Below are 15,830 nucleotides of genomic sequence, written 5' to 3'. Positions count from 1 at the left end.
TTATGGTGTACACAGTTCCCCCCTAGGGTAAATAGATGCCAAGGAAACAGTCTATGCTCCTAACTGAAGTGGTAGAGAGAATCTCATCTTCCTCTACATAGTCCTGTGGTCCAGGCAGCTGTACATTGTCAACCAATTGCCAAACTTCCTAAGCTGGCACAAGCACTGGCTGCAGCTCTCTTTGGAGAGGGCAATGAGGGAAGACATACCTTTCTGTATTCAGCATTTTCTTTGGAGAAAAGTTTATACGTATTCCTAGGTTAATGAATTGGAGTATTCAGGCTCAAATAGGTGTCCACAGCCTATAGCTGTTGCTTGCAGCTCCTACTGAACTGTCAGCTGTGTTGTTTGGTTTGTTTTTTTTTCCTTTGGACAGGATCTATCGCTCACGGTGAAAATTAGGACAAGCTGCTTGATATTGTGGAAAGGTACTAAAAGATACCATTCCACATAGCAAGTAAAAATAAAAACCCCCTATATCCATTGAAAAACAGTAGGCAACATGACAATTAATTAGACTGTCAATCACAAACTTAACCACCAACCAGCTGCAAAAATGTATTATCCACACACACACAAAATGTATTGAAGAACATAAGTGAGCCTTTCAATAGTGAGGAAGTGCAGGAATTAAAGTTTCCTGGGGTACTTAAATTTGCGACCCTAGCTTCACTGGCCTTAATTACATGATCCGATTTTATTTTCCACAGGGTTCTGGCTTTACTCAGAACTCAGGATGGTGGGTGCTTACTTAACATGCATCTATACAATATTCTGTTATCTCAATGAGCAGTCAAACAACATCTGTAGTTATTATTAGCCTCACAGATTATTCAACTCCAGAGTTTAAGAGCATTTTACAAACTGATTTCTATTCTTTATGCCCCATTTGGTGCATGAAGAACTGAGGAATACTGAGAAAAAAGTTAGAAGTTTCAACTAACATTGAATGTCTACTCTGAACTGCCTAGTAGCCAACCTTTCAGAGAAATTTGTTTTATGTATCCTATCTGATTCTCAAAGCAGCCTTCCCAGTGCCCTCTGTCCCACCTGAGGAGACTCAGTATTCCTCCACAGCAGGCCCCACTGCCTCAAGTTAGGTCTCAGAAAAGAAGAAACACTGTATTTGTGACCATTTGTAGAAAGGATGTTAAAAAAGCATCATCTAGGAACTGTAAGATGCAGGCAATTTTCCCAGAGTTTGGTGTTTTCCCAGTGTTTTTCCCAGAGTGATTTCGCAGACGCCTAATGGTTAGAACAATTCTCCTTCTTCAAGCATTGAAATTACCAACATTATTCCCTCTTGCTTTTGAAAATTATTTAGATTATGCATCTCCCTTTTCTTTGGTAAGGTAACATGTCAACTAGTATATATATATCTCTCACATCAGCAGAGCCAAAGAGGTTTCTAATCTATGTAAATGAGTATGGAAAGGATTAAGGCTAGCAGAATCAAAACCTATTGAGAATTTGTTATGAAGAAACATATGTGTGTTGCCTTTCACATCCAGTGTAAACATTGTCACTTGTGGAAACAGGAGTAGACAGAATGTAACAGAACTACGCAATCACAGTAGGGATAGTCACACTTCTTCTTGATTAGGTCTCAAAAAAGCGTATGAAAGAATAAGAATAAATTCACACAAAATACTGTAACGATGCTTTCTGACTTTAGTGCATTTGAAAACGGCATCATGATAAATGGGGAAATATTATATAAAGCTTTGGAAATCCATATAACACTATCTGGCAAAAAATCTCAAGTAAAGTGTATTGGTGTCTGCTGCTGAATGATAACATTTTTCCTATAGAGAAGAAACTGTTTCAGCTGACTAAAAAATAACTAGTGCCCACTCTCTGTAGCTTTCAAATTACTTCCTGACTCAGGCAAGTTGCTGCTTGTATTTTAAAGCTCTTTTAGACCCTGGTATACATATTTCTACTCTGGAATTCTTCGTGAGACATTCCTCTTGAGACAAAATGTTTTATCTTTCCTACTAAACAACCAAAGTTACAGAAAGATTGTTTTCACCATTTTTTGTGAGACAAATCACAAAACTGCAATATTGACATGAGTGGAATGATTAATTTTGTAAGGACAGGAAAAAAAAGGAAGTGTTATACTCCATAAAAAGTATGTTTCCTCTGAATTCAGGAAGAAGGAAGAGTCCAGTTTATTCAATATCTTAACAGGAGGTCCGAGAAGAAAATGAGGATGGACAAGGCTTTCCTTTTATTGATCCAGTGAACAGCTACATCAGATTTAAGTTTAATTAATAGTGAGAAACTGATTGAGAATCTAGAGGGAGAAAATTAATTGGCAAAACAGCTATTATAGTTAAAATGTGAATTAATTGAAAGGTTGAGTAAAATAAATAAGGATTATGGACTTCAAAAACCTCAAGTGTCTCCTGAGAAGAAAATGTAAGTCAGAGTAAGCAAGCTAAGATAGAGATGCTGGAGACAGTAGAGGTAGATAGATAGTGCTATGAAGCAGGGCTAATATAGGACCAAGAACTAGGAGTGACAGCATCATCAGGGGCATTGATGAAGGCAACATTTCCCAGCTCCTGGTTCCTACTGAATTGCAGGCTCTGCAATTGCCAAGAGCTGCTATCTTGCATAAAAGAAAGTTGTTACTGATAATGTGATTGACAGCATCTGTCTCTTTGAGAGGCAATATCTTCCAGTTCCTGCTGAGACGTAGCCTTAACTTTTGGGAAAACAAAATGCAATCCAATAGCTATGCCACTCTTGACGCTGTCCCAACCAAAACATCAAGTGTAGAAGAGCTGACTGTTCTTGTGAACAGCTACAGAAAAGCTCAAACAACTAAGAACTTGCTAATCTAAGTGACTTGGTTTGCTGAAAGCTGAATCTTTTGCTGTTTGTTATCATCAATGCCATGAGATGTTTTTCATCTTTGTGTGTACTCTTCAAAATCTGTCTTGCCTTTTTGCAATCTGAAAAAAATAGTAGCATATTTAGTAGCTTATTCAAAGAATATATCCTAGTAAGTGCAGAAACACAGTAAACCATATTTCAACTAATGTGAGCATATAGTTCGAAAATACTCCAATTAGCAAGACTGTACTTTTTGTTATCAAATGCACAAAGACAATTACATTTATGTGAAGGAAATAGAGGAAGCAAAGTTACAGATCTTTCTGGCTGAGCCAGGACCTCTTTAATGATCTGAAAGCATAAAAGGAATCATAGAAAACATATGATAATGAGCACGTATCACTGAGGATAAAGGAGTAGTTTATGTTCATGTGAAAAGAAATCAAAAAGACTAGTGCAAAAAAAAAAAAAAGTCTTATTAGAACAAGGAAGAGAAGGCAACAGAAAGGGTCCGTAACTAGACTTGAATGATGAAAACAGAAAGAATATAAAAGAAAATGGAGACTGAATTACAGATTATAAAAAAGGGTAACCTATTCATTGCCTTTTTCCTAAATCTTCACACGAAAGACAAATTGTGAAGACCCACTTAACAAAATGAATTTAACAAGGATATTAAAATGCACCAATTAAGAAAACATGCTGAAAGAAAATGTGGATCAGTCAAATGTGAGCATTGGAGCAGAGACTGAAAATATTCACTTTGGAGTTTTTAGGAAGTTAGCCATGGGGATACTGAATATTAGTAAGTATTTATCAAGGACCTGTAGGAGAAGGAAAAAAAAAACCAAACAACAAAAACTTCTCAGGGCTAACAGAGAACCACATAGTCAAATTAATAGCTTTAGAGTTAAGTATTAAACATTGTGTCTCTGAGTTCCTAGAAGATAGTAAAACAATCTATATGCATCTGTCAAAAAGAAATCACATCAAGCCAGTCTACTTCCCTTCTTTGACAAGCTAACTGGATAAAGAGGAAGTTGTAGATATGATATATCCTGCCTTTTAATTAAAGCTTCTGACACTATTCTATATAATATTCTCATAAATAAGCTAAGGCAGGAGGTGTCATCACCATCAGGTGGGTGGACAACCAGTTGAGAAATTGCTCTCAGTGAACAATTATCAATGATTTGTTGTCAAATTGGAAGAGGATTTCAAATGGGACTAGATTGGGGACTGTAAGGGCTGAGATCTACTAAACATTTTCATCAGTTCCATTAGTAATGCCAAAGACAAGACCAAATTAGATTATTAGACTAAGGGCAGAGGGGTTCTAAGCACATTGGATGCTGGAATAAAAATTATTTTTAGACTAGGGATTGAAATTTCAGCATCTGGGTGGAATTCAGTAGAAGCAAGTGCAAAGTGTTATACCCAGAAAACAGCAATCAGACAGTCATAACACACAGAGTAAAAGGGTAAGCAGCAGCTGAGCAGATAAAGATGCAATAATTGTGCTCAATTCAGCACCAGTGAGCTCCAAGTAATGCAGTGTCCTCTTCACAACAACACTGTAAGGACGATGGAGATAAAATGAAGAAAATTGCAGGGAACAGTAAAAGGGATTAGAAAAAGAGTAGAAAATATAACCTGCAAGCAAAGGTTCAAGCAAGAGAATTTGATTAGTTTAAAGATGAGAAGACTGAGTAGTGACACAGTAATATTCTTCCAACACGCACAAATGTGTTATAAACAAAAGGGTGATCTGCTTTGCTCAGTGGCCGCTGTAGGGTAGAGGAGAAACCAACGTAATTTGCAAAAAATACTATCAAAGCTGCATAGCCAGAAACTTTTCAATTGTTAGGGTGAAAGAAATTTGGAATATTACCAAATCATTTATTTGGAAGTTTTTAAGTACAGATATATCACTGGTCCAGCTTGTTTAGGTGTAGTTGATCCTGCTAGACTTCAGAGACTGGACTAAATTACTTGACTTTTCTTCTTGATGCCATCTATTTGAATCTGTCATTTGATATTGACCACTACAAATGAATCAAGTATGAGCAAGTAATATATGTCACTTTTAATATTAGAGATTTCTAGACTAATAACTACTGATGAAGCCACCTCAAGCTCTTAATTTATTTGAATCATTGGGATGAATCCATTACAGCTGGAGATGCCAACTTAGTAGATGCAGACTTTTAAATGTTTAAGTAAAAATATATATTTAAATAACTGGACAATTAATGGGAGGAATATAATAGCAACTTTGTCTTTGAAAACCTCTGCTGACAAGGCTGATATTGGAGGAACCATTACAATATTGAAGGGACTGTGAAACCCATCACATTAAACTATGGAGAAGTTGCAGTTTTAATCTTTGACATTACCTAAGTTCCTGAGATAATTGGGACAACAATTTTACCACAAAGAAGGTATGTAGCAAAGTTGAATCAGCCTGCCCCATGTGCTTCCACACCACTTCTGAATAGTAAGAGTCCTGCTTTGATGTCCAGACAGTCTGGACAGTCAGCCTGATGCTGATTACTCTTAACTATTATGTGGGCATCCAGCCCGAGAATCAGGCTGTAAGATTTTTTCACATAAGCACACAGTGTACCTTAACAGGGGAAAAATTCCTGTTGATCCAGAACTAGAGTCAGAACAATCATCTCAAGCTAAAAAACTGGGACTCCCATGTGTTTCCTACATATGTAACATTTCTGCAAGAATATAGTTTCATTTACCAGGGAACAATGAAGCTTAAACAAAACAGGGCATACTGGTAAATACAACATGACGCAACAGGAAACTGAAAGAAAAAAACTCTAAAAGATCTTCAACAGATATAAAATCTGAAAAATACTCAAAGTGCTCAAATTTATGTAGAAGTGGATTTAGTGCAGCAACAACCAAAAGGTCATCTTTGCTCCCAGGGAAATCACCAGAGACATTTCTTTTCATATGAATAAAGTGGGATTTAATTTTTAAATTACATCCTTCTGAAGATATAGTGCTACTCTTAGGGGAGTGCTTACATAAAGAGTTTTACCCTGGTTCAAAATTTGCATTGTTACTGCAATCACAGCCCTGCATTTGAACAGATAAACAATCCGCTCACCTCTAAGTGCTGAAGAACACCTATAGATTTCAGAGGCAGAACTGAGTTAAGCTGTTACTGTGCTGGAGTGAAAAAAATATAATAGCTTTGTGATTTCTAATATGGAGTTTTGAAGTAGACAAACAGGGAATCAGAATATCATCACATGTACCTTTATTGTCTTTTTTCTCTACTTAAAAGCATTCGTTTGCTCAGAGCAATGTTCCTCTTTTTCATTTCTATTGTCTGCATCCTCAGTGAGCTAACTCAGAATTTGGGAAGAGATTTTGTTAGGCAGTCTTTGGGAGTTGACTCTTTGGCAACCCAAGAGAGAACCAAAAAATCCATCCATCTGGGTATAGCTTGTACATCACCAGGAACTTCTATAGAAACAATTATTTCTCACATGAATGTGTGATAAAATGTCAAAATGTCACCTACAATAAATAACATTTTTTACTTGGAAACTTGATTCTTTATCTTGAAATGGCAGTCTTTTATGGGGAAAATGCAATAGTATATGTTTCTGTTTGACCCAATATTTTCATTGTTTATAAAACTTTGGCTTATTTCCATAGAGAGGTCAATGTAGCCTCTTGCTTTACAAGACACCTTCCACATCTCCCTGTGGTTTTCCTGTATTAGTTTTGCAAAAAGCCTAACTCTACCGCTATTTTTTAAATAATCTGAGACAAGGAAGTCACATTTGTCATTGTGCCATTGTCAGATAAAATACAAACAAGAATTTGGCTACATTTGAAGTGGATGTTCATAGATATTTACTGTGTTGCCTGTTTTACCTGATTACACCCAATAGGTAAATAAAAATTAAAAATAAAATTTAATATAAAATGAAAGAACCTGAACACCCCTGTCAAAAATGAGAAAACTATTACATTCTAATTGATAGTCTATTTTTTCATGACGCTGAGTTAGTACTCTTGTACCATGGCAAAGAGAAAAGGTATTGATAACATCCCAGCTCATGCAATATGAACCATCTATCAGCAGTTATTGAATTACACAAAATAGATCTGTTTGTTTATCCAATTCAAGCTTTGAACAGTTTGTTCTAGTTTAGAGAAAGGCAAAAAGACATGTAAAACAAACTGCAATAGAAAACATGTCATACATTGCAAATACACTTTACTGAATGAACAGAAGACTCAACAGACCTACTTAGATTAAGTTTGGTTTCATTTAGCCAGAGTACTGAGAAAAAAAAAGTATCAGATTTTTCTGTTTAATTTTAAAAAATATATAAATTACAATTAGAATACCTTCATAACTACTGATTTTGCCAAGTACATGAAATTATTCCATTGCTCACTACAACATAAATACAGGTGACAGTCCTAGTAAAAGGTAATTAGCACATCCAATGATCCATGAAGCACATAGCTTTCAGTATAGAGTTTAATTACCAGTCTCACACTAGGCTGGATATTATGTTGAGATTTATGAGAAAAATAAAGGATTATGATCTTGAATGCATATTTGGCACAAATACATTTTCTGCAGTACTCAGGTAGACTGAGAAAAGTAAATGGTCCTCATGATGGTATTCAGTAAAGCAATCCAATCGTAAGTCCAGGCTGAAGAGTCAGAGGGCTGTCACTGTCACTAGCACTGCTAGTGCAATAAGAGTTATTAGTTAACAGAGAAACTCATCTAGACCAACAGAGACAATTAATCCAAGCCATATCGGGCATCCTGTCTAGTAGATTTTGAGTCTTACTTGTGTTCAAAGGCACATCAGTGTAAACACTGCCACTGAGCTTTATCCAGCAAGAAGACATTAAAATGAAATAACCTTGACTGATCTCAGAGCCAGAAACAACTTTATGATAGAACATATTGATGTAAACTCTAAATTATATACAAAGAAAGAATTTCAGAACATATTCAATTTACTTAGTCCAATCCATTTTAAGATCTTAAGAGACTTAAGTGGCAGCTACTCATCCTTCTTGTAAAGCTAAAATAAATTTTTGCTTTGTTACTTTGGTCAAACTTTCAGCTGAATTTGTGGATGAAAAGATAATGGACATGAGTAACTTAATGGAATGAAATACTGTGCTCACATGATAAAGCCTTTGTGAAGCTAAATATAATCCAAGCTGATAGAGCACACACATATATAAGTATATGAAATACTGTGCAATTTCAGTAATTCAAACTTTTCTTGCACTCTGAATTTGCTCCTGTATTTTTGAATGTCAGAATCTACTGCTGTAGTGGAGTTGGAAGCAGCTAGGTTTGCATATTGGGGAACAGACTGCTCAAGTCAAAGGCTGAAATGGACAGTGCAGCTTAGCAACAAGAATCTCTTGCTTCTGAAATAAATTCTTTCAGCTTCTCTAGAATTGCGTTAATTAGCCCTTGTACACAAATACCAAAATAATTAGAAAACATTTGAGAAGAAAGTTGTTATTTTCTTCCAGGTCAAGAAAAAATTAAGCCAAAGTTTTAGAATCTCAAAATGAAAGTACATGCACTAAAAAGGACAGATATCTTTTTAATGAAATTGTGCTCATTTACAACACAAGAAAAAATAGAATCCAAATAGGGTAGAATTTAGGAAAATTGGAGCTTTCATGAGACCAGAACCTCTACTGCTAAAAACAAGTCTCCCTTGTTCGATCTATGTATCTAATCTCATTAGCTGACTTTCTACTGGGTATATATCACCAGAATGAGATACATAATATACTCTAACCTACAGGAAAGTAAAATTGCTTCTTCAGTCACACACGTTTCAAAAATAGAATAAAAAAATTTTTAAAAAAGACCATAAAAAACATTTCAAATACATAAAAAATAAGGTCATACTTGAATAAATAGAAGAAATAAATAGAATAGATACCATTAGAAAAAAAACAGGGAACCAAGCATGCTGAAGATAACCAAATATTTTGATCATGAATTAAAGTCTTCCTAAATTAAGAAATTAAAATTAAAACCATTAAATACCTTTTAGCATTTCTGATTAGAGAGCCTAGAAACATACTCCAAAGACTTCCATGACAAGAGAAACATTAATAAAAATGTATATTTGTATAGCATCATTTTTCTTTTCTCAACAGAGTATTATACCAGTTTTAACCACGTTTAGAGTCAGAATAAAGTTCAGTAATACTTGTTTTTCTGGGACTCAGTTTACCATCAAAACAGAGAGTAAAACACAGAATTGTAATTTGAAGCTGACAGAACAATACTTTGTACACTAACAACCAATAAAACATTAAAACAAAACACTGATTACAGAAAACAATTAAGTATTTTACAGTTGAGCTGGTATATTGCCTTATCTTTTGCAGCTATCATTGGGAAAAACAAAATTAAAAAAATGGAAACCTAAACCAAAGTTAGATTAATGAAAGAAATAAAAATATTTAGCCAAAATACCTTTTTGATTTGAAAATGCAGATAAGGACTTCAGATCTCGCAAGATCTTTGTTACCTGTATAATGCTTTCTGATAAATATCTTGTTCTAAATACCATAACACCTATGTTTTCACATCCCAATGGCAAAGCAAAAAAGGTATTTCTCAAAAATGGTTCTGTGGGAACATAAGAGTTTTAGAAATGTACACATAGTCTTACTCCAAAAAAACCTTTCTAAAGGTATATTTCTAGAACAGCTTCATAACTGGGATTCTTCCAAGAGTCACAGAGTTCCTCGAGCATTGTGCTGGCCTGAACCCCCCTTTTCCTCTCCAAGTCTTTTCCAAGCAACTGCACCTACAGTTGAGGGTTTGCCATTTTCTCCCCACTCTTTTTGTGACAGGCTGGTTGCAGTCTTGAGCACAGCAGTGCACCAACCACAACGTGGGTGTTTCAGGAAAACAACTGAGCAGTTTTGTAACAAGCCTAGCAAACAAGTATGCCCCAGGAGGAGCAGCAAAGGCAATACCTCCGCTTTTCCTCTGCACTCCTCCCATGGACACGTTATTATATCCAAAGTGCTGTGTTAAGTTCCTGGTATGCTTGTAGGTACTAACCCACGGACTACTGCTTCCAACAGCAGCTATAACTCTCTTCACCCAGCAATGTATAAGCAAGAAACATTTCCTCCTCTCTAAGCACAAAAATGAGAGCATTAAGAATCTCTGTGGAGGCTCAAGAGGCAGAACCAGGCAATCCAGACAGTATCAGGTCTTGCCTGACTGCTGGATCAAATGATCCAGGCCTTCCAAGAGCACATTTCAAAGAAAACCAGAGCAGTTACTGAGGGTGGGATTCATCTGACCAAGAGCTCATATCTGCAGCTTTCTGTGACTTCTGCTTCCGTCATTGCTTTTACAGTCAGTGAAGATTCATCCCACCTTATAGAGGTCTTTAAAAAAAGGTCAGGTGGCAGACTTGAAGCATAGTTATTTCTCTTTGTCGCTTGCAGTGAGGGGTGTGCAGGATGTTAGTTTATGGCTAAAGTGTACAAAAAAAGCAAAAAGCCAAATAATACACAGACTACATGAGCAATATATGCAGAGAGGAGTAGTAGTACCAGGATGGAGTGGGAAGAAAGGACGAGAAAGAGCTTTGGAGGACAGAACTGGAAATGGAGAGAGAAATAAGGAAAGAAATAAAGAAAAGAGGGATAAGAAAGCTCCCTTGCTTGAAAAACAAACACATCCAAAAGGTTAATAAATTCTATTTATTCAGGTTCCTAATTGCTTGAATTATTCATTTTTTAGAGTGTTATTGATGTTCTTGGCACTTAAGAATAAAGCCAAGGCTCTGTATGAGAAAGTCACAACTTTTTTTTTTTTTTTTAAATTGGTGAGCATGATTAACCACTGGCTCACTTAGAAGACACACTTTTCCATCTGCTGAATCTTCCCATCAGAAAGGTACTTAGATAACAGAGGACAATACACTGGTTTTGTTCAGCCACAGCACAGGAGTTAGTAGGTTTCATATGAGGAAGCTGCTCTCCTGACACTAACAAAAAAATCTTAACACCACCAGGAAAAAAAAATCCACAGATAAACAATGACATAAAGGTTGAGCTGGACATAAACCTTCCTAACCGCAGTAGTTTATTTCTTCAGTGACTGAAATAAGTTAAGTTCTTGACTGGCTAAAGAAGGTAAAAATAGGGGTTTGATAGTTATGTCCCAGCAAGGATTCAAAAGGTGGTTTTGAAGGAGAAATTTTAGGTTGCTTGTTGTAATTGAAGAAGGAGGTTGTTCCAGGTATAGAGAGAAAGCAATGTGAAAATACTGCAGAAATTAAAGGTTCTGCAAGGTGGGCAGCCAGTAATGCTCCCAGAGTTCTGGACGGGTGCATTTTAATTAAATCAAAGTAAACAAGTCACAGCAGGGCCAAGTGTGAGCCAAGCTGTAGGCAGGCTTGACATACAAGGTTTGAAGGTGAGTCTGAGGAAGTCTGAAGTTGCTGAGGAATGAGAAAAGACAACAACAAAGAGAGAAGAGCTGGGTAATATGCTTGGGGGAGAAAGCAGGACAGTAACTCTGTCTGTAAAATGATGAATAGCCTACAGCAGTGAGAGATGAAGGGTGTAAAGGCTGGAGGAGAGATGGTATTTCTTGTCAGTATGCGGCTGAGATATATAACCCACCCAGGAATTATTAGGAATGGTGCTCATGGTTTACATGTTTTTCCAGTCCTTATCTTTACCCCAGACATCCAGAACAAAATACCCTTTTGAATTATATTTTTAAGGTTCATTTATGGGTCACTGACTGTATTTGCATTTTAAAGCAAGGTGATCCATTTATATATTAATTCTGTCACTGGTGAATTGTGCAGCATCTAAGTAATCAACAGATATTCTAATTTTTGGAAACAAGTTTAGGATTAAGTTTATGAATGTCTGTAGAGATTAATAACAGAAGGAGTTCCTCAGCCTTGCTCCCCAGGAATTCTACATGTTGGGACTTGGAATTGATTAAAAAAAAACCCAAACCAAAAAACATGTACCTCTTTCATGAGAGGCTGCCCATTCTTTAGGAACTGCTTTATGTGACTAAAGGGACGAGGAGGACAACACGATGGATGGGTGTACAAAACATATGCAAAATGGAAAACAAATAAAAAAACTTCATCCACGACTGCCATTACAGAAGTGATCATTCTGACCTGTTCCCCTTGCAGAGCACATGTTTTCCCCTGATGCTTTCCTTGGATTGACAAAAAAAAAAAAAACCTTGCTAAAAACCTAAGCTAATAACAAATAGCACTATTTTTCCCCAGATATATCACCATCATTTTACAGGAAGAAGTAAATATTTGTATAGTTCAAATGTTCAAGTGATCTAGTAGCTATAGCTGTGACGTCTTTTTATCTAAAATGAGAATATAAGTTTTTATACTAAAACTATTAAATCTAAGGCCATTTATCTTATGACTGCTTACACATACAGTACACAGATTCACAGTGAAAATTATGGACACAGCTGTAGGCACAGAAGAATTTGGTGTATGTATGGAAAGCAGACCTATTAGCAATCACTAGAATATTCCCAGAATGCCAAGTTTCAGGACATAATGAATTCAATTAATTGTAAAACGCTTTTAGAATTTACAGTTACATAGAAGAGGTTTTCAGGTCATTAGCTGTTCATACTTCTCACCAAAGAGGTCTTACATTAAATAGTAAATAAATTACATTAAACACATTAAGCTCAAAATTGATTAACATGATAAAAGTGCTCATTTTGAATACACATACGCTTTTGTCTCAATGTCTCTTGCAAGAAAAACAGGATCGGGCTGTTTTTGTAAAAGCAAAGACATCTGAAAGAAGACTTTGTTCAACAGCAAATTAAACTTCATTCTCTGTGTTTACAGTGGATGAGTTAACTGCTGGAGGTATCACGGGATATCTGTATATAGAAAATGCACTAGTTTCATAACATAGATGTAAGCATCTTGACTGTCAGTTAATAACAGCAGCAATGTTCTCCTGGAAAGTAGGCTTTTAAAATATGGGTTTCATATAGTAAGTATTTCATAAACAGGCCCCATTTGAGATAACTTGCTTTTAAGTAATTTTTGCATTTTAAGTAATTTTTTATTTCAGCTCTATATTTTTGGTAACTTGATTAGGCGAATGCAGCACAGCAGAGATGCATACATGTACCGTTGAAATTCCCAATATATAGCCCTGAACCCCCACTTATTCCATCCCATTTCACTTTGCTTCACTGTAGTAGTCAGTTTTATATTCTTGGCAGTTAAGGCTGACTCGACAATTATGAGCCTAGCCAATACTTACTTTTCAATGGGAATTCAGTCGTAGATGAGGCAGTCCTATTGATCTACAAAACAAATAACCTTTCTTTTTCGACAGCTGTCAAACAAATACACCTAATTCAACCAAAAAAAAAAAAGTCAGCACAGGCTTATGCTCATTATTATGGAAATATAATGAAATTTAAACTTGACTGCTTAAGGCAAATCATGTGCTCAATTGCCCAGCTGAGCAGACACCTAAACAAATAATGTATTGACCTTTCTTAGGTTGCTGGTTGACGCTAACCAGCAATTTCACAGTTGAATTTTGTATGTAAAATTGCATATGCTGTTCTTGGTCCAAGGCCTGACAACCATGTACTTCAGAATGTCTCCTGAGATCCTGCGGAGCATTGCTGTCATTGTCCTCATGGCCCAGTAGGTCAACAGTAGAATGCACAAGTGTCTTGTGATAATAATCCTTTGACTAACTCAGAAGCTTAGCTTCTATATAATCATGTATCAGCAATTTTTTTGCTGCTCCCATGGCACTTTCTTTCTCTATCCTGTTTTGTGGGGTTTTTTTATAACCTCTCCAGTTCTGGATTTTCTCCAAGAATAGATTATTTCAACTTCTTCTACTAAAGGTGTCAGTAGGTAGTTTGCTCATCCTCAGCTACTGAAATATTTATCTTAGGGTTACATACATTCCAGAAACAAAGCATAGCAACCGCAATTCTGCAAGTGAGCTTTTTTCCATCTTCACAGCATTACTGTACTTTGGGAATGGCCAAAGCTCTGACATGCCTATATTCTGTAACTACTGAAAGGCTCCAGTCTCACCAGACCTTTAATAGGGATGCCACAGTTGATCAAACAATTGCCAGTCTGTTGCAGATCTGAGAGCTGCGGCAATTTTCATTCATCATCACACACCCAAGTAATTGAACCTCCAGGGCAATTGTGTCAAGCATCATACCTACTAGTGTATGACACTTGTGGTGGTGCTATGAGTGCAGTTCATGGACATTTAGGGAGAAGAGGCAGTGGAAGTAGACAATTATTTGAAGGACTTTTCAAAATATTTAATACTTTTCTGTACAAGAAATAGGAACTATATATTGGTCTTAATTTATTGTTACTCTTGCTGCAAGTTTCCTCTCTGTCCACTCATCCAGCTGTCTTATCCCTTAAGTATACAGCTCTGGAAAAAAAAAAAAATTAGCAATCAAAACAATCATAAGTGCTAGCACTGAATTATTCGACTTAGACTTTTACAAAGTCTGCTTGGTAGAAATAGGACAAACAGGAAAGCACAGAAGGAAGAGAGGGAAATAGTTTGTAGATCAGTTTAGCCAGCCTTCTCTTGTGCACTAGTTTGAGAAAAGAGACAAAGGACAGAATGGATTTGGATATCAAGATTACCTAAGAAACTGAAATGTTCTTTTTCAGGATTATGTTTCATTCCTGCTATATGCTTAATTACAAATTCAATTTCTTTGCATTAACACCTTTTTTTTTCCCTCATTAAAAAAAAAAAACAAAAACAAAAACCTGAAAAACAAACCACTCGGTGAAGCTTTGATCAGCACTCAGACAGCAGCCCTTGAGCTCACCTTTGTTACTTGATGTAAACATCCAGATGTGTTTGAGTATCAAGGCTCTTTCACTATTCAGTGCAGTAAAATGGCAAGAGGCATAAATTGACTTGAGGGTAAACAAAACATGTTGAAGAACAGAGTATTATTTTGTCTTCTCGTTTCTCATATACACTGAAAACACAAAAATCACAGGTTAAGTGGCCAGACTTGGATTAGTCAGTTATTGTAGGAAGCCACTTGTTTTAGACTCGGTTTGAAATTAACCCTAGGGAGCTGATGAAGGTAAGGGAGAGCAAGGCTAGTGCGGCAGTTGTCAAGAAGCCAGCAGCCCCATTGCTTTAGGTGGGGTTGTAAATTCAAACACCTCAGGGTGCACAGCGGATTCAGTGTCACGCTCAAAAGGAAGCTGTCTGTCAACATAGAGAATCCAAACAGACAGGTTGACATCAGCATCATAAACTACATCCAGAAACCTACTGGCAACTAGCATAGTAAGCTAGTTCTTTTATTGTTCCAAATAATATTCAGTAAAATTATTTGTGAATAGTGAGACTTTATGCCTAGTAATCCAGGGCATGGTCTCTCCAAAATGTGATGTTTCTACAAATGTCTCTTAAAGATGTTGGAATATATACCAAGAGGCTGTGCTTTAGATCTGATTATCCACATTAACATTTCTTAAACGGGAAAAATGTAAATCACAGGAAATACTAAACAAATTGAAGCTATGAAAATGGAATAATTCACTGAACAGAGCTGTTGCCTCCATTCTCTTCCTTTGTTTCATTTTTACTCCTTACAAACAGAACCATAAGAGGCAACTGAATTTTTCTTCCATTTTTGGTTAATGTGTTTATCTATTTCTCTTGGATCATTATGGATAAACAGCCATCTACAGTCTCGAAGAAAGAATGATTTACATAGGCCACTGGAGCCCTGTTCTACATTAGCCTATAATCCAGACCAGGGCATTCATCCGGAAAATGGACTCTCAGCTTCAGTGTCACTCTTCTGAAGTGAGCGGAATAGGGACTGAAGGGTCTCACACATCCTCTGAAGGCAAGCTTGTCAATCAGTT

At 36.4% G+C, this 15,830-nt stretch overlaps 1 protein-coding gene across 1 annotated transcript in view; it reads right to left on the bottom strand.

Annotated features, from left to right (window-relative positions):
- The window catches only part of DLGAP2 (DLG associated protein 2), a 476,721-nt gene that overhangs the window by 210,549 nt on the left and 250,342 nt on the right, over nt 1–15,830 (bottom strand). The gene's annotated exons all lie outside the window — the stretch shown is intronic.

The sequence above is a fragment of the Buteo buteo genome, chromosome 17 (assembly GCF_964188355.1).
Source record: "Buteo buteo chromosome 17, bButBut1.hap1.1, whole genome shotgun sequence".
NCBI classification, from domain to species: Eukaryota; Metazoa; Chordata; class Aves; order Accipitriformes; family Accipitridae; genus Buteo; species Buteo buteo.
The sequence above is the reverse complement of the archived record's forward strand: the minus strand, read 5'-3'. Positions and strand labels throughout refer to the sequence as shown.